General features: G+C 37.3%; 1 long non-coding RNA gene across 1 annotated transcript in view; it reads right to left on the bottom strand.

Moving 5' to 3' along the window:
* Positions 1-12,979: 12,979 nt before the first annotated feature.
* The window catches only part of LOC141511730 (uncharacterized), a 44,915-nt gene continuing 37,861 nt past the window's right edge, over positions 12,980-20,033 (bottom strand). The window contains exons 2-3 of the long non-coding RNA XR_012475379.1: positions 13,503-13,618; positions 12,980-13,387 (exon numbers count right to left, since the gene is read on the bottom strand). This is a non-coding gene — a long non-coding RNA (uncharacterized LOC141511730). The remainder of the gene's footprint in view (positions 13,388-13,502; positions 13,619-20,033) is intronic.

Raw genomic sequence — 20,033 nt, 5'->3', positions numbered from 1 at the left:
GTCGTCTCAGTCTGTAGAGGAGGAAAAGCAAGCGTGAAAAGAGATGATGGTCCCTTTGGGAGAATGCAGGGCAAAATATCACTAACATCCAACATGTACATAGATCATAGCCAGCTCCGACTTTATTAATTAGAGGTAGTTTAGTGTAGAGGATTTTTTAACTGCTACATAAAATCCTAGACTATCAAAGTCAGAATAATTTAGAGATAATTTAATCTAACCACCAGCATTTACATCTGGGGAAATTTCAGAAAGGTTGGGTGACTTACCTATGCAAAACCAAGCCCAGAAACAAGATCTTCTTATTCTCAGTCCAAAATTACATCCATTGTGCCTGATACCTCAAAAATTAATGTTTCAAATGAAATCCATTATCTTTGTCCCTAAACTCACGCATCCCCCTTTTCTTTGTTAATGATGACACCATTTTTTCAGTCACCCTGGCTCATAGTTTTGCAGTTATTTTTGACTCTTGGGATTCTTAGTCCATATATTTATTCAGTTGCCAAGACTAGTCATTTCTACATTTGTTCTTGGACAAGCACTTTCTCAGTTTTCTTGACTGTAAAATGGGAGTTATCACATCTCACAGAGTTAATGGGAGGATCAAATGAAATCATGTATATAAAGCTCTTTGCAAAAACCTTAAAACACTCTGTATTATCTATTATTGTTGCTATTGTTGTTATGTATCTAGTAACAGACTACGTTTGTCATATGAAAACCAGCCCAACTGAATTCAAAGTTCATTGCCAAAAGGTTAGTCACTAGGTTGTGAGGGCTTTTGGCCTCTCTATTAATGACATAGGTCTAAGAGTAGGGATGAAAATGGAGTGGCAAAGGGACTAGGGGGAAGGGGAGTTTGGACAGGAGTCTTCAATCTTAGAACTTCTGAGGGATAAAAAAAAATCTCTCCCTTCCTCAACTACACCAGACCCTACCCTATTCATGAGTCCCTAACTGGCTAGCAGGTGGCAACAATTTCTGGATAAAGAATGAAATTCTCTTCAAAGCCTGAAATGACCCCATTCGGGATCCCTTTGGAGATTATATTTTATTTTGCTTGGAGAGTGCCAGTTAAGGAGAATACATGCTCCCACTGTTCTTAGTCTAGGGACCTTCTTTTGGAGAGATCTAATTCTTTGTCATTTACAGAAATTCTAGTATACTGGAATACTCCATAAAAGGTACAACTCATATTTATATAGTCCTTTATAGTTTACAAAATGGTCTTTTAACAAAAAAAAAGCCTATATCCCATAAGTAGTATATTATTATTCTTATTTTATGGACAAGGAAACTGAGATTTGGAGAAGCAAAATGACTTATCCAAGATCATGCAACTAGCTAGTGTCAAAACCAAGATTCAAAAGCAGACTTCTTTAATACTACTAGATTGTTTTGGTGGGGTTTTTTAATTACATCATATTGAAAAAACTAATTGCTTATCAGTTGGGGAAACTTAGAGAGAGTAGAAGTAGAAAACACTGAAAAATCAGGAGAGGAAAATTGACTCAGAGATCAGGGATAATTGAAGTAATCAATATGGTGTATGAGTAAGCAATATGTCATTTTTTATTTTATTTAAGGCAATGGGGTCAAGTGACTTGCCCAAGGCCACAAAGCTAGGCCATTATTTAAATGTTTGAGGTCAACTTTGAACTCAGATCCTCCTGACTCCAGGGCCAATGATCTATCCATTGCACCATCTAGCTGCCCTTGAAAGCAATGTATTTGTTACAAGGGTTTTATTTTTTCTTGTTTCTCCTTCCCAAAGAGAAAATCAATAGGAAAGAAAAATAGATGTTTTGTCCAAAGAAAAGGTGAACATAAAATTTAAAAACAGAACTTGAAATCCCTAAAACTTAGGTTCTGTTTCTGATCTTCCACTTAATGTAAATATTCAACCTTGTATTATTAGTAAGTTAAACTTTAGGTCCTAGAATTTGAAAAAAGGTAAAAGCCAGCCCCTGCCTTCAAAGAGTTCCCAGTTGCATGGTGCAGATAACATGCAAACAAGTGATAGGATAAATTAGAGCTGATCAACCAAGGGGAAGTTTTCAAATTAAAGGAGATTAAGAAAGACTTTCTGGAGAAGACAGAATTTTAGGACTTGAAAGAAAGCCAGAGAAGCCAGGAAACAGAGAGACAAAAAGGGAGAGCCTTCCAGGAATGGGGGAGAGCCAGGGAAACCACTCAGAGAGATAGAGAGTCTGGTTTTAGAAATAGCAAAGAGATGAGTGTGACTGGATTTGTGAGGAGGAGAGAATAAGGCATAAGAAGATTGGAAAGGTGGTAGAGGACAGGTTATGAAAGGTTTTGAATGCCAAATAGAAAACTTATATTTGATTTGGAATTGATAGGGAGACACTGAAGATAGAGATTCACTTAAACAGCTCTAATCTGTTTTATGATTGGTAAAATGAGAATAATAATTGAAAGCTCAAAAGGTGAACCCTCAGGAAAAAGGAAGATGATACTACAAAAGTAAATGAATGTAAAGCTATTTATTGAAGAAACAGTAGACTGAATCCAAGCAGACTCCAATAGTGGGTAGTGGGGAAATAGTCTTTTTATAGAGTATTGGATATAGGAGGCAGGGTGGTATGGTTTCTCTAGGGATGGGAGTCATTGGGGTCTCCATGGAGGATGTTTAGTTTGGGGGGTCACCAAGGTGAGACTGGGCATTGTTTAGAGTTTCTAAGGAGGATAGGATTCATGTCCTTAGGAAAGAATAATCAATGGGGCTCTAACAGGCAAAAATGAAACACAAGTCTGGGTGCAATATTTCAACCTCTTTGTTTTAATTTACTTGGGGGGGTTCAGAGGTCAGTTCTTCTGGACCTGCTTCTAGTTGAGAGATATCATCAGATACAGAAAAGGATGAAGGGTGGAATTGACCCAAAGTAGCAACATGGATTTGGCCATCTGAGATGTTGCAGTGTTCACTGTTTTTTGGATGAAGGATGTAAGCATCTGGAACAAAGGAGGACCTAAGAAGAGTGCCACAAAAACTATGATTAGGGGTGGCTAGGTAGTGTAGTGGATAAGAACACCGACCCTAGAGTCAGGAATACCTGAGTTCAAATTCAGCCTCAGACACTTAATAATTACCTAGCTGTGTGGCCTTGGGCAAGCCACTTAACCCCATTGCCTTGGAAAAAGCTAAAAAAAAAAACTGTGATTGGTGGGGTTAATATAGGAAGGAGCCAAAGGAGTACGAGGGAAGACTGAAATGAAATGGACCAGGTGTCAGCTGATTTTTCCCTAATACATGAGACTCATCAGTCAGTTTTTTAAGCAGCATCCAGAACCAGTCCAGGCTGATTAACCTATAGCATTCTTCATCCAGGAACAAACAGAGGCCACCCTTCTCAGTGGTCAGTAGGGCCAGGCCCTGTCTGTTTTATAAGTTACAGTGGATAGGGATCCAGTTGAACTTGAATTTGTAGGAGGGTTTTGGCTATATCATCAAGACTTTCCTGAGGGTCTTGTGATAGCTGCTGAAAATAATACAGAGAAATTTTGATGTCTCCTGCCCCTGTGCCCACTCCAGAAAGGATGCCTATAGCCACTAAGAAAGGAATGAGAGTGGGGGCCCTTCGGTACCTGTCTTGAGGGTAACAAGAAGCATTTGATTGTTAGGATCTACCTCAATGTGGGGTGGGAAGTGGACCAGGGAGCAAATACCAGTTGGTGGGGAGACATAGGTAGGCATTATTCCCACAGATGAAGAAGATTCCATTTCCTCTTAAGCATACACCAAGGAGGAGAGAGAAGAAATGAGAAAGAACTCCCTTGAGCCAAAGTGAGAGAGAACCTGCAAGGGCTAGGCCTGTCTTGGGTCTTGGCCAGGGACTTGCCTACAGGCTTGATAGGTCAGGAAAGAAGGGTGGATACGAAGGCCCCCTTGAGGCGAAGTACAGTGACAGATTTGACAGTCTTTGGAAAGGTTCAGGAGGATTATCAGAGAGAGCAGGATTCCTAATCGGGGGGATAGGAACAGTAGGTGGGGTTTATGTAGTACCAGAAGGGAACCATGAAAATGAGAAAGAAAGGTGCCTGTTTGCTTTTGGGGAAAGAAAAGGCAACCATTGAGTTAGCTAGGGTCCCTGTCATATGACCCCTTTAGAGAGATGGGCTTGTTTTTCATCCAAGTTATATTCTGAATTCAGAGAAGGCAAGGTAACTAATTGAAAGTGTTTATAGGTTTGGCCACCTGGTCAACCTTTTCATTCCCAGATCCCCTTAGGTGGACATTTTATTCCCTGATGGCCCTTACATGGATCACCACCAAAGGAGAGGAGGGGTATGCAGCAGAGAGGAGTTTACTGATTAAGTATTAATTATAGAAGAACCATTAAAAGTGACAAAATCCCCTTTTTGCCCAGATAGAGGCATGAGAATGTAAAATATGAAAAGCATATCAAGAATCTGTGTAGACGTTAATATATTTCCCTTTTACTACAGTGAGGGCTCAAATCAAGGCAATGGGTTCTGCTTTCTGAGAGGAAGTCCAGGGAGGAAGGGGGTTTGATTCAATGAGAGAGGTGTGGGATACAATGGCATACCCTGCTATTCAGTTCTCATTTACCACTGAGGAAGTACCAACAATGAACGAGTCATCATCAGGGTCTGGGAAGGGCATGTTGGAAATATGAGGGAAGGTCATGAGAAGATTAGAGAGGACTTCAGGACAAGAGTGTGAGGGAAAGGAATCAGAGGGTAGTGGGAGAGGGATGGCAGGATTAAGAGCTGTAATTCTAGCCAGAGAGATATGAGAGCTGTTTAGGAGGTTCAGGTGGGCATGGCATAGATGGGAGGATTGAAGAAAGTGTTCAGTTTGGTTATTAAAAAGGTCTGCTATGGAATGGGAGGAATACACAGTCATGGGCTGAGAGCATGTTAACTTCGGGGCTTCTTTGACCAAAAGGACAACGGCTGCCAGAGCACACAAACAGGGTGGCCAACCCCAAGCCATTGGGTCAAGTTGCTAGAAAGGTATGCAACCACTTTCAGGTCCAGCCTGGACTTTTGACCAAGAAGATCCACTGCTTTACCTTGTCTTTCATTAATATAAAGCAGGAAAGGCTTATTAAGGTCAGGATGGGAAAGGGCCAGGGTTGTAATGAGGACCTCCCTGAGCTTGTAAAAAGGGGTGGAGATGAGAATTCCCAGGGATAGTGGTTCAGAGAGATGTCTCAGAAAGGGGTTTGGCTAGGATCCCAATGTTGGAAATTCAATTCTGGAAGTATCCAGCCAAGCCAAGGAAGGACAAGAGTTCCTGTTTGGTCAGGGGAATGGGCATAGAAGAAGAAAAAAGTTCTTGTCTTTCCTGAGTCATGGATTTCTCAGAACTGATGAGTTTGAAACCTATATAGGTCACAGATGGGAGGGAGAGCTGGGCTCTAACCCCAGGATGATACCATATACCCCTTATCAGCCAGGATATTAAGGAGATAAGCAGTATATTTTGGGAGAATTCAAAATATGGACTACTTAAGAGTAAATCATCTACATATTGGAGAGGAGTAGAGGGAGAAAGGTTAACTCCCAGAATGTCTCACAGTACTTGGCCAAAAAAGATGGGTCTGTCTCTAAGACCTTGAAGGGAGTACTATCCAAGTTAGTTGTTGAGACTTTTGGGTGTCAGGGTCAGTCCAAGTAAAAGCAAAAAGATCTTGGAAATCCAGATGGAGTGACACAGTAAAAAAGGTATCTTTGGATCTTAAAATGACAGGTTTTATAGGGAGAACTAAGGAACCTTAGAGATCATATAGTTCAAGTCTCATTTATAAATTAGGAAATGAAACCCTCATAGAAGTTCCAGAATCACACATGTATGAAACAGAAGAATCAAGAATCCAGGTCCTCTGACTCCAAATCCAGGGCATTTATCATATCATACTGCTTCATCGTGTAGGGCAGCTACATGTAGATATCAGGCCTGGAGTCTAGCAGACCTGAATTCAAATCCACTTAATCCTGTTTGCCTCAGTTTACTCATCTGTAAAATGGACTGGAAAAGGAAATGGCAAACTATTCTAGTATCTTTGCCAAGAAAGATCAAATGGGAGTCACAAAAAGTCATCTATGACTGAAATGATTGCCTCATCAGACAGATGGGGGGGGTAAACTTAGGAAACTGAGGCACAATGAAGAAGAAAGAAACTGAAGTAGAAACTTCAGTTTGTCACCCTGGGCAAGTCACTTAGGATTCTATTACTGGCACCCCTTTTTTCTGAACTTGACTTTGTTACATTAATTCAAGTCTTCTGATCTCTAAATAGATTAATTCACATTTATATGATCTTACAGTTTACAAAGCTGTTTCCTTATCACACCTCACATATTGTTGGATCCACGCCTGAGCTGACTGATTGATGAGCATGCAAAGATAATCCAAACCCTCTAAGTCAGAGGGTCAAACATTCATCCAAGTCCATAAGTGTGGCCCAAACCAGATAAAAATGTAACTAAGAAATATTTAACAAAATAAATAAAAATACAATAAAATATAAATAATGTAAATATGTTGTTAATGCAGGGATCCTTATGTAGGATTTAATGGTCACCATTTCTATTTGAGTTTAATATCCCTGCTCTAAGTCACCAACTTCAAAGCAGGGGTAAAAAGAACAATCTCCTTAATAGCCTTTGAATTTGTCCTAAGGGAGGAGAAATAAAAATATCATTCTGAAATATTAAGGCAATAGTCTCTAGGACTTTAATCCTCATGTTTTGACAATCAACTACCATATTCTTAAGACCTAGGAAAACAATATTTAGTGGTCATTTAGCTTATTTAATTTAAAACAAATCCAAAAGTTCAATTTTGCTTTTTCTTCCTAGAGACTTTTTTCAGTAGACATATTATTTTCATTGTGTATTTGTTCTGTCAATTTGAAAACTGCTATTATTTCACTTTGCATCCTGCTCTAGACCTAAAGTAACTGACATCTCAGACCCATTGCTTCCTGCTTTCTCTTTCATATTGGAGATTTTCCACTGGTCTGATGGAAAGTTCCTTGACTTATTACATTGCTCCTGTTCAAGAATCTTTTCTCAGCATCTTTTTTGAAGACTAACTACAAAATTTTATCCAGTTTAAATTCTATTTCTTGGTTGATTGCTTATTTTATCTAGATCTTAGTTTCAGTGAATGATCCGAGAGTGTTTTTAAAACAAAACAAAACAAAAAAAAAAAGACAAGTCTTGATTTTAAATTGATTTTACTTAAATTTTATATCTCCTTTTTTAGCAATTAATTAATTTGTTTGTTTGTTTCTCTATTTGTTCATTTATATTCCTGAGAGATCAGGGAACACATCAGTCAAAGAGAACTGTTTGTTAATTAGATATAGCAATATTCAAGATGACAATATACAAGGGAAAAGTTTCAGTACACCTCCATGGAAACTCTGCCTACTCAGATTCCCAAAGCTCTTCCCACCACCCATAAGTCAGAGAAAGGAAAAATCAAAATGGTTTTGAGGGTCCTAAAATTGAACTGTGGAAATAGTGAAGAAAAAGGTGAAGAGAGGGCAAGGAGAATGCTGGAAGGTCCTTCTCAGGAAGCTGAGGTTTGAGAAAGCTGTTGTGATTTTCCAACTGGCTTGGCCTTAGTTTTCTATCAATACACTGGACCAGGGTTGACTCTTCTAGTCCCTGGTACAATCCAATTCTCTTTCTACTGCTATGAGACTCCATAAATAGGAATGCAGGTTCCAGCAGCAACTCAGTGAACTGGGAATTTCTTACTTGACTAGCACAACTTCTACTGCCTTCTGTACTTGAATGTACTTGAATGTACTAAGAAGTTTCACTTAGATTTTAGAATTTGTAGACTGTCAACCCCAGTTCCCCAAATTAGTTGCTTCTACCTTATCAAGCTGCTGACTTCACCCTATTGCAATTAGGTGTACCCATTACAAAGAAGGTATTTAATAAATGTTTATTGATTGATTCAAGGAGATATAATTCTAATATCAAGAACTCACAAATGATTGAAGAAGAAAGCATCCTACCCATCAATTGGGGAATGACTAGACAAGTTATGGTCCATGAATACTATGTAATACTATTGTTCTATAAGAAACCATAAATGGCCAGACTCTAGAGAAGCATGGAATGGCTTACAAGATCTGATGCTAAGCAAAGGGAGCAGAAACCAAGAGAACAACATACACATTAACAACAACATTGTGAGATGGTCAAGCTTGATGGAAGCAGCTCCTCTCCGCAGTTCAGAGAGCTAAGACAACCATATTAGAACAGCCATGGACAATGTTATCCCCATCCAGAAGAAAAACAAAACAAAACAAAACAAAAACAACCCTTCAGAATCTGATGAACACATTATAAAAATTATCTTTTATGTATCTCCCTTAATCCTAATTCCTCATACTGAAAATGACTAATTTGTAAATATGTTTATCAAAAATATGTATGTACAGTGCTAACCTAACTGTTCACTGCTGAGGGGAGGGGGATGGGAGGGGCGGGATGGATGGAAATTTTGTAACTTAAAAATATACATGTGCATATGGCTGAAAAAAAATAAAGAAAGAAAAGAATAAGAAAGCATCCAACTTAGTATTTCCAAAAAGTTCTTTTGTTACTACTCTGAACTCTCTTAAGACTTCATTTCACTCTGGCCATAAGTGTGTTTACTTTATACATAACTGTGCATACAAAACTCAACATGGGGAAGGGTCAGTCATGGTTGAGAGAGGGTGGAATTGAAAGGGCAATCAGTAGAAACACTGTACTGTGTCTTTCCTTCTGTTTACAATCCTAGGGCAATTGAAAAACACAAACAGATAAGAAATCTGTTACTGGTTACATATGATTCATCAGATGCTTATTGAGAGGACAAGACACATACTTTGTATACTTTTGCCCTGAAGTAGTTGCAGTTAGGAGGATGGGAGTTTGAGTCCAGTCTCAGACACTTGCTACTAACTAACTGTGTGACCTTGAGCAAGTCACCTAACCCAGATTACCTCACCTCCAAGACCAACTCTAATCTTCCTGATTTATATCTGACCATTGGACCCAGATGGAGGAGAAAATAAGACTGGTGATTTAGCACAGATCCCCCTTACTCAGATGCAATTCATGTGCTTGTCATGGTCATCACCTCCCAATGTCATGGTCTTTTTCAAAAATGAAGGGCAAACATCATCAACCTAGCTAGAAAAGAAGAATACACTCAGAGAATAATTAAATTGCAAGGAGGGGGATACAACACTAGCTTTTGAGTTGGGAAGGTTTGGGTTCAAGTCATACCACCAACTTCTCCAACTGTGCAACTGAATATATTATGTTCCTATGTCTCATTTTCTTCATCAATCAAATAAAGGGGTTGACTTTGATGGTTCCTATAGTGTCTTCCAGCTCTAAATCCAGAATGTGATCTATAAATACTGATCCATTTGCTACAGGTTTTAATTTAGAATGAGCCACTGACAAAGATGAAAAAAAGATGGATTCAGTCAATATTGGAGGAGATGAGTTAAGACAAGCATACTGATAGAATTTTAATAAAAATCAACCATCCTAGAAAATAAGTTGGAAATTTTTTTAATGGTTAAAATGGACAGTGGTCCCCCTTTCTAGGACATTCCACAAGAATGTTAAATACAGAAAGATACCAGGTGCAGCAAAATATTTAGCACATTCTTTTGTGGAAGCAAAAAGCTAGATACAAAGACTTTATATCCTTTGTATGTGCATGTGTATACATGTGTTTGTATTTACATACAATGTATCTCTGTGTGTACATATGTATATGTGTGTATATGTATGTACAAGTTTGTATTATAGACATGCAAACAAGATATACATACATACACACAAACACACATATATGTGTGTGGGGAAAGAGAGAGAATTGTTTGTTCTTCATTTTCAAAGAGGACCTAGAATGTCAGAGAGTAGTACCTTGACTTACTTGTTAATTGGATATTTTGTAATTTTTGTAAGAAATCATTTCCCCCCTTAGTTTTCAGTTTTGATAGTATATTATTGAGTGAAATAGTTTCTGATAATTTCCTTTTTATTTTTTGTTAATTCTCCATTTCATTTTTTTATTCTAAACAATTTTAAAAATCAGATAAACTCTTTTATTAGTATGTTTTTAAGTTCCTAGGTTTGCTGATCAATTCAGTGATTTATTTGCTTTTGCTTTTCAGAATTTTTCCTTGTTACTTACTTTGACAGAGGGGAGAGAGCTGATTCATTATTTTTTCAGATTTTTTTTTACTTGTTTGTCCAATTAATTGATTTGTTCCATTTCTTCTTTTGTTGAAGAGACTAGAGACACAAATTTTTTTTCCCTAAAAACTGCTTTAGTTGCATTCCAGAAATTTTGGTATATTATTCCATTGTTGTAATTTTCCTTAATGAAATTTTCTGTGTCTATAATTTATTCTTTGACCTACAATTATTTAGAATTATATTATCTTAACCTCTAATTATTTTTTAATTTTTTGGTCTTTCGTTAAATAAAATTTTATTTCATCATGATCATTAAAATGATGTGCTTGGTTTTTATGCTTTTCTACATTTTCTTGGTTAGGTCTTTATAATTCAACACATTTTTATAAATGTGCCATATACCATGAAAAATATGAAAATTCCCTTATATTCCCATTCACTGATCACCAGAGCTCTATCATTTCTAATTTTTACAAAGTTCTAATCATCCTTTGCTTTCTTCTTGTTAATCTTTTGGTTAGATTTGTCTCAGTCTGAAAGGTGTACATTTAGGTCTGATGAAGGTGTGCTGAATCCAGCTTGTATCTAATTGTTAACAACACATATTGAACTTAAAAGTAAACCATATGTATTTTTTTTCTGAAAAGCTGTTAAACATTTATCAGTATACCATTCAAGTCCCTACTATTATATTTTTATTATCTGTGCCTCCCTCTAATTCAATTAACTTCTCTTTTGAGTTCCCATGCTTTTTAATACAGATCTATTAAAAATTTATATAAATTCATTATCTATAGTGCCTTTTAGACATATTTTAATTTCCCTGCTTATCTCTTTTAATCATGCCTAAATTTAGTGTAATCTTATCTGAAATCACAATTTCTACCATTTCTTGAACTGAATCCTTTTTTTGTTTGTTTTTGCAAGGCAGTGGGGTTAAGTGACTTGCCCAAGGTCACACAGCTAGGTATTATTAAATGTCTGAGAACAGATTTGAACTCAGGTACTCCTGACTCCAAGGCCAGTGCTCTATCCACTGCGCCACCTAGCTGCCCCTACCATTTCTTAAAGTGTAGCTGAAACATAATAAAAATATATTATACTTCAACTGAACTCTAGCCCCTCATTTTAGTTCTATGTGAATGTTTCCATGTATTTCTTATAATCAACATAGTGTTGGATTCTATTTCCTATTTCATTCTGCTATTCTTTTCAGTTTTATGAGTGAATTCATTCTATTCATATTCATGATCATACTTATTTTGTATTTTCCTCCATCTTATAATTTTATACTTTTTTCTCTCTTTGTGCCCACTATTCTCTTTAAAAATATGGGGGGATGGGGCAGCTAGGTGGCGCAGTGGATAGAGCATTGGCCTTGGAGTCAGGAGCACCTGAGTTCAAATCCAACCTCAGACACTTAATAATTACCTAGCTGTGTGGCCTTGGGCAAGCCACTTAACCCCATTGCCTTGCAAAAAAAAAAATAAGGGGGGAAATAGTGATTAAAAGAGAGCTTTTCTGGCATTTGTGATGTATAAATAAAATGGCCTATATAGCTCATACAGCATTTCCCTTTCTCTGACCCCTGACACCAAATGTTTGTCCTTCCTTCCTTCCTTCCTTCCTTCCTTCCTTCCTTCCTTCCTTCTTTCCTTCTTTCTTTTTCTTTCTTTCTTTCTTTCTTTCTTTCTTTCTTTATCTTTCCTTTTAATTCCTTCCACCCCTTGACATTTTTTTCTCCAGCATTAGAGTTTATTTTGCTTCAATTCCCTTACCTATTCTGTCCTCATTTTTAAATCATATTCTCTTTCCTTCTTGTCTCTGTCTCCTCCCATTTCCATTTTGAATTGAATGTATTTTTTATTGTGTTGTGTTCAGTCATGATAAACTCTTTGTGACCCCATGGATCCATGCTAGGCCCTTCTATCCTCCACTATCTCTCAAGTCTGTCCAAGTTCATAATTGTTGTTTCCATGATACTATCTAGCCATCTCATCCTCTTGTCTTCAGTCTTTTCTAATGAATTATATCTTCTCAATGTGGTCAAAATATTAGTTTCAACTTCAGTATTTGACCTTTCAGTTTATAGCTTGAATCAACTTCTTTAAGTATTGATTAATTTGATCTTCTTGTTGCCCAAGGGACTTTCAAAAGTTTTTCCAGAAGTACAATTAGAAAGCATTGAATCCTTGATGCTCAGTTTTCCTTAAAATCCAACTCTCTCAAACATAGATTCCTTCTGGAAAAACCACAGCTACAGCAAGTGACTATATTGATCTTTTTTAGCAAAGTGATGTTTCAACTTCTTAGTATGCTGTCCAGATTTGCCATAGCCTTCCTTCCAAGGAGCAAGTGTCTTTTAATTTCATGACTGCAGTCACCATCTGCAGTGATCTTTAAGACCAAGACTATAAAATGTGACACTGCTTCCATTTGTTCTTTCTCCATTTGCCAGTGGGAGATTGGACCAATCGTCAAGATCTTAGTTTTTTTTTTTTGATGTTAAGCATCAAGCCAGGTTTTATATCTTCTCTTTTACCCTTATCAAGAGATTTCTTAATTCCTTTCACTTTCTGCCATCAGAGTGGCATCATCTGCATATCTGAGCTTGTTAATATTTCTCCCAGCAATCTTAGTTAGTTTTTTATTTATCTAGCCTGGCATTCCATGAAATATATATATATATATATATATATATATATATATATCAAATGAAATATATTTCTATATCACAATGTTTATGTGGAAGGGAAGGAGGAATGTAATTGTGTTCAAGCTCTCTTTATATGGGGTGTATGGGATATTAAGGGAAGACTAGTATCTCTGATGTAAGAGTTGTTGGACTATTTCAAGGTTATTTATCCACCTCTAGTGTCCATCTGCCATCTAGTTCTCACCTTTGTCTCCAAAAAGCTATAGTGTGTGCAGTGATTACATCTCAGTAAACCATCTCAGCAAATAGGTTAAATCAGACTAAGGGTATCCAACAGGTCTCAAACCCATTGGTGAACTAGAAGGTTATCTACCCCAAGCATGAAGGTAATAGAAGTGCTTTGGCACACTTAGAGCTCAGTTGGGCATACAAAATGCCAAGGTCATCCACTACTTTCCAAGCCATCACCAGTTTTCTGGAGTTTTGTCTTGCCTCTGGACTTTGATGACTCTGGAAGAGAGAGAGAAGCAGATAACTTCACATAGCTCTGCTTCACTTAAATCCAATGCATGCATGAATCAAAAAAAAAACATCACCCATATAATTTTACCATTTTTTTACTTACTTTGAAGTTCTGTAATGATGAGTAAATGATGAAGTAGCAAGTGTGGATACACTGAGAACTATAGTCACAACCCTTCACACTGGTAGCCTAGGGCATGGGATTGTCTTCTCACCATACTGAAACGACAGTGGGGATTAAGCAGCCTCCTGAGCAGCCTTTTAAAAGTACCATATTGTTCATCTCCTGGCATGAGGAAATGGATAAAAATGGCATCCTAACCTAACTCTAGCCTCCTTACTGGGGCAGGTCAGGGATCCTACCCTGTAGTTGAAATAAAAAAGAGCTATGTTTTTCTCAGCTTCTGAGTTTCTATTTCAAAAAATGTCTACTCAGTTCCAGCTTTTTCATCAGGAATGCTTGAACACCCTCTATTTCTTTAAAGATCTATTTCTTCCCAGAATTATACTATTTTGCTAGGAAATATTTTTCTTGGTTTTAAACTTTTATCTCTTGCCTTTTGGAACATTGTATTTCAAACTCTCCTTTCCTTTAAAATGACAACTTCAATAAACATTATACTAATGTATGTCATGGAACACTATTGTTCTATTAGAAACCAGGAGAGATGGGAATTCAGGGAAGCCTGGAGGGATTTGCACGAACTGATGCTGAGTGAGATGAGCAGAACCAGAAAAAACACTGTACACCCTAACAGCAACATGGAAGGCAATGATCAACCTTGATGGACTTGCTCATTCCATCAGTGCAACAATCAGGGACAATTTGGGGCTGTCTGCAATGGAGAATACCATCTGTATCCAGATAAAGAACCATGGGGTTTGAATAAAGTCCAAGGACTATTTCCTTTAATTTAGAAAAAAAATTGATATCTTATTGTCTGATCTTGTTATCTCTTATACTTTATGTTTCTTCCTTAAGGATATGATTTCTCTCTTATCACACTCAATTTGGATCAATGTACAACATGGAAACAATGTAAAGACTGACAAATTGCTTTCTGTGGAGGGTGGGTGGAGGGAAGTAAGATTAGAGAAAATTGTAAAACTCAAAATAAATAAAATCTTTAATAAAAAAATAAACATTATACCACCAATGTCATTCCAGACATTCATAATAGGGTACCCATGCCTAGGGCAGTTAGGTAATACCATGAATGGAGCACTGACCTTGGAATCAGGAGGATATGAGCCTAGATTTGGTTCTAGACTCTTGACACTTACTAGCTGTTTGATATGACACTTACTAGCTGTTTGAGAGTGGGCAAGTCACTTAACCCTGATTGCCTTGCATTCAGGGCCATCTCCAGTCATCCTGATTCATATTTGGCCACTGGACCCACATGACTCTGGAGGAGAAAGTGAAGCTGGTGACAGCGCAGCACCTCCTCACTCAAATACAATTCACTTGTTTGTCACAGCATCACCTCTCTGTCATGGTCTTCTTTGAGAATGAAGGTCAAACAATAAGTCAGTCCTAGGGTGTGTATCTTTGCTAACAGCATTATCTCCCAGTGGTATGGTAACTTTGATAATGTAGTTGAAATAGAAAAGAAAAAAATCACTTCCCTACTTTTTTGCTTTCTTGTAAAGGGATAAAGGTAAAGGGATCTTTCTTTATAAAGTACTAAAGAGCCTGGAAACCTCCATTACTGGTGATTATATTCTAGTGCTTTTGTGTTTACACTAATTAGAGGTTGGCAGATGAACATACTAATGAACAGATCCAGAGAATGTAAGTGACTTTATTAAGGTCACATGTGTAGTAAGCATCAGAGATAGGATTTGAACCCAGAACCAGTACTTTTTTGGGGGGGGAAGGCAATGTGGTTAAATGACTTGTCCAAGGTCACACAGCTAGGCAATTATTAAGTGTCTGATTTGAACTCAGGTCCTCCTGACTCCAGGTCCAGTGCCCTATCCACTATGCAACCTAACTGCCCCAAGAATCAGTACTCTTAATAATAATGGCTAATATTTATCATTTGACAGACATTACAGTAATAATAATTTACAATTATTATCTCATTCTATCTTCATAACAATTCTGGGAGGTAGGGTCTATTATTATTCCAATTTCACATTTGAGGAAAATGAGGCAGACTTGCCTAGGGTCTGAGGCTGGATTTGAACTCAGGTCTTCCTGACTCTAGACTTAGGACTCAATCCACATGACACCTAGGTGCACCCCTTCACACTACCACATTATATTCCACAGGTAAGGAAAGCCAAGATTTTCTAGTCTAATGAACAGCTGCCAAGAGTTATGTTTCTCTCTGCAATGATCTGGAGAGGTGACAGGAAAACAAGGTTGGACCAAGACTTAGAAGAACCAATGTGTACAGATCCAAGCCTGGCATGGGTTGATAACCTCAGAAGATTCCTAAAACCTCAATGAAGTCATAGGCTACTTGCAAACAACCATCATTCCTCTTCTAATTTCCAATGCCTTCCAGTGCTAACATTTCCTGACCCTAAGAAGGGTCTCAAATAGGCATTTTCTTAAATCTATTCCACGAGTTACCAGAATCTATGGTACAAGACTGTGACCACACCCTAAAGAAATGATAAAAATAAGTGAAGGAAGTTTGGACATCACTGGGCAAAGTACTCCCTGAGGATGGCAAGATTGCCTGCTTCTTTTCTATTTTATTCATTAAATCATGTTTAATAAACTATATCTCTACAGATAATTTGGTTGCTTGTGAGTCATCAATATAGAGGGCTGAAAGTAAATTTCAGGGACTGGGAAAATTGGTGAGAGTTGCTGAATTCATTCAGAACCCCATAAGAAATGTTTTTTTTCCTTTCCTCAACTGTCTGAAATCTGAGGCTTGCTTGGGCAAGGTTATTTGCCCATACTGGTAGAGAAGATTTTTTGAGCTTCTGTCAAAGCTGACAAGGTTCATTAGACCTGTGCCTGGAGAAGTGTACCACCTAGTGATCAAAATTATAAACTACACTCTTTTACTCATAATGATACAGTGATACTTTTTATCTTTCTCTAGGTTTAGAGGAGGGATATGAATGAAATGGGAGCTACACTTCATGTTACCCTGGATAAACCTAGGACCACATTCAGAGCCTACCAGAATCACAATTAATTTAACTGTTCATACTATCGGCACAGAGTTTAGATCACTGGAAACAGAGTCAGGAAGACCTGAGTTCCAAGATACATCTTTGGACTCTTACTAGATGTGTGACTTTAGACAAGTCACTTAACCTCTGCCTGCCTCAATTTCCTTATCTGCAGAATGGTGATGATAATAGTACCTACCTTCCCAGGGTTGTTGTGAGGATCAAATCAGATAATATTTGTAGGGTGCTAAGCAATTCCGTGACTAAACTCCTTGAGAAGCTGGTTTATAATAGGTGTCTCCAGTTGTTCTTCTCTCACTAAAGAGGTTTAGGATCACTTAGAAAAAGCAGTGATGACTTACCCGCCCCCTCCCCCCCAAAAAAAGCTTCATTAAAGCATGTCAAGTCAGTCTAATCTCATCTCTTTTTAAAAAAGCTTTTCTGATGACTTTTCTTTAGCATATCACGGTAAGTTCTAGATATATTCTACTAAAACAAAACTGACAGATACAACAATCTCATGTAATGTTATGTTTACCATCCTACTGCTAGAGTCCTTCCCTTTTCTACCAAGAAGAGAGTGGAATATTTCATCATTTGTCCTACAGAAATAAAATGATCATTCTTGCCATTTTCTTACATGAAGTACTCATATCGGTTTTGTATTTAACTGTTTTTCTTTATTGTCAGAGATGATTATTGCATGAAGGGAATGGGGTATATATGCATCAGTAAAAGTTTTGTAAAAAATAAAAATAATTAAAAGTGCTTTGTAAACCACAAAGTGCTATTTAAATATTCACTATTATTAATTATTAATATGAGATCTTTGTCCAATGATGTACTACTAGAGAAACTGAATCATATAAATATTGATTTTCTCATTATAACAAGAAAAGAAGACATATAGAAGTTGCAGGAAAATGGAAGGATGGCTCACAGATTCTCCTTGGAAAAATGAATAACAGAGTTGGCAGAGTTGGTTTTATCATATATTCAAAAGCAACAAGAAACAGAATTTAATGTAATACTAGATCATTTCCACTGGCAGTGTTCATAAGTATAAAAACTGACCACCAGAAGACAAATGCAGCTATCTGTTGCAGAGGAGGAAGGGAAGGAATGGAGAAATTGGTGAAAGAAACTGAAAATATCTCCAAACCAAGTCACCCTTACCTCCTTCCCACCTGAAACTTGGCATCTTCCCTCGGAACCACTCTGGGCTCTGATAAGTTTTTGCCTTATTTTGTGTGCCAGTAAGTAGATCTTCATCTCACTTTCTTGTCATTTCCAAATCATGTTGCACCCATAACTTCCCTTCCTTTCTATAACACTCACTTATGGGTTATTTTTCCCCTTTAGAATGTAAACCTCTTGCACTGGCCCTGGAGTCAGGAGTACCTGAGTTCAAATCCGGCCTCAGACACTTGATAATTACCTAGCTGTGTGGCCTTGGGCAAGCCACTTAACCCCATTGCCTTGCAAGAAAAAAAATCCAAATAAATAAATAAATAAAGTTTTTAAAAAAGAGTGTAAACCTCTTGAAGGCAAGGGCTGCATTAATGGCTTGTTTTTTGTATCCTCAGCATTTGACAAGAAATGATTAATAAATGCTTTACCTATCTCTCTGTCTGTGTCTCTGTCTTTCTTTTCTTAACACTTTATAATTTTAATGTGAACCAGACACAGCTTAAAATACAGTAAACAACTAGTTACTGCTATAGAAATCATTTCAAAATTCAAGGTCTGTATATGATCCAACCATCAACGATTATAGCAAAGACTAAAATCAACTCTAAATTAGAATAAAAGAAGAAGAAACTTCATACAATCACAACCCAACTTCAATACAACCTAATTTTAAAAGCATTTTACTTTGAAAAATGGTAATTATAAAAAAATAAAATCATCGACTCTGATTACTGCCATTAGCTAAGGTCCCACAAGAGACTTTGAGCTCACATGGAATGGGTCCAATCCTGGGAGCTTAACCCCAAAATGGGTTAGTTTTTCTCTTTGACTCTTACCCCCACATTAGAATTTCACACCAGGAAAATTTATTAAAGTTTAGTAAGAGCTTAAGCTAGGTTCTCCCCAAATGTGGATAACAAATATCCCGACTCATGAACAGGCACTCAATGTACAATAATTAAGTTAGGTATTGGACTGCTTTGTTTTACTTTCCACCAAAAAAAAAAAAAGCTTAATATGCAAAGAACTTGGATACAGAACAAATACAGGAACAAAACTTTCATACAGACCATTAGATTCCTCTTGGAAGGTAAAGACAAGCACTCTGCATTCACCTCACAATTGTATTGTCTAAACAATTTACAGCAGGTCAGTAAGGTCCAGATCTCCTGGCCGCCTATGATATAACACTAGTCCTACCACAAAGGGGAAGTCCAACAACTGAAAGCTTGATCTTGGCAATTTTTTAATTCATAGATTACCTAAGGTTAGGGAAATTCCATCTAAGGAACTCGAAATATTGACTTGCACTCATAAAGGGAAAAAAGAAAGGTATAAAACATAACCATGAACGAGAGTCAGTTACTCCCTTCTCAGACTTACTACATGTTTATTCAGCAAATTATCCTTTTCTGTTGGGGGTAGGGGATGGTGTTGTGCAGAGGAAAATATTCTCTTTCTACACTCCTCATTCCCATCCCCCTCTGTTCCCTTTGATAGCTGCCCCCTTGATTCTTGTTCACTAGTTATCTTCGATGAAACGCCAATTGTAGGAATTCCTTGTGTTCTCTCATCAAGGTGCCAGAATACATGAGAGATAATTCTTAGATAAGAGTAGGCTCTAAATAATCACATCAAGTTGCTTAAAGGAGTTATCAAATTCATATGGGGAGGAGTCCCCTAATAAATTTTTCTTACATCATTATATGGAAACCTTTAGTTAATAAAAGAGTTGTTGTAATGAAAGAAGCAAAATACCCCTGAAAATGGATTAACTAGAAAACGGGATTTCCTTGCAAGTAAGAAAGAAGCAAACAAAATGGTAGCATCAATTTAGAATGCATGGTCAATTATATAATATTATGCAAGAGTATGGTAGAAGATTATGAGTCATGTCACCTCAGGAAATAATGAAAAACAGTGAGAAAATGAGCGTGAAGAAAACTTTTCATGAAACATAGGACAGATTATTCAAAGAACATTTATAGAATAAAACAAATTAACATGAAATGGGACAGATTTGCCAATATTCCTATGGCGAGCTAGTCTCATTATTGATAATGATGGAACTACCACATTTGAAATCTTGCATTTTAGTACCCCCAATCTACATAAGGAAGTGAAAATGGCTCTTAAGAAGTCAGTGAGGCTTTAAAAAAAAGGGGGGAGGGTCAGCTAGGTGGCATAGTGGATAAAGCACTGGCCCTGGAGTCAAGAGTACTTGGGTTCAAATCCGGTCTCAGACACTTAATAATTACCTATCCGTGTGGCCTTGGGCAAGCCACTTAACCCTGTTTGCCTT

The sequence above is a fragment of the Macrotis lagotis genome, chromosome 2 (genome assembly GCF_037893015.1).
Source record: "Macrotis lagotis isolate mMagLag1 chromosome 2, bilby.v1.9.chrom.fasta, whole genome shotgun sequence".
Taxonomy (NCBI): domain Eukaryota; kingdom Metazoa; phylum Chordata; class Mammalia; order Peramelemorphia; family Peramelidae; genus Macrotis; species Macrotis lagotis.
The sequence above is the reverse complement of the archived record's forward strand: the minus strand, read 5'-3'. Positions and strand labels throughout refer to the sequence as shown.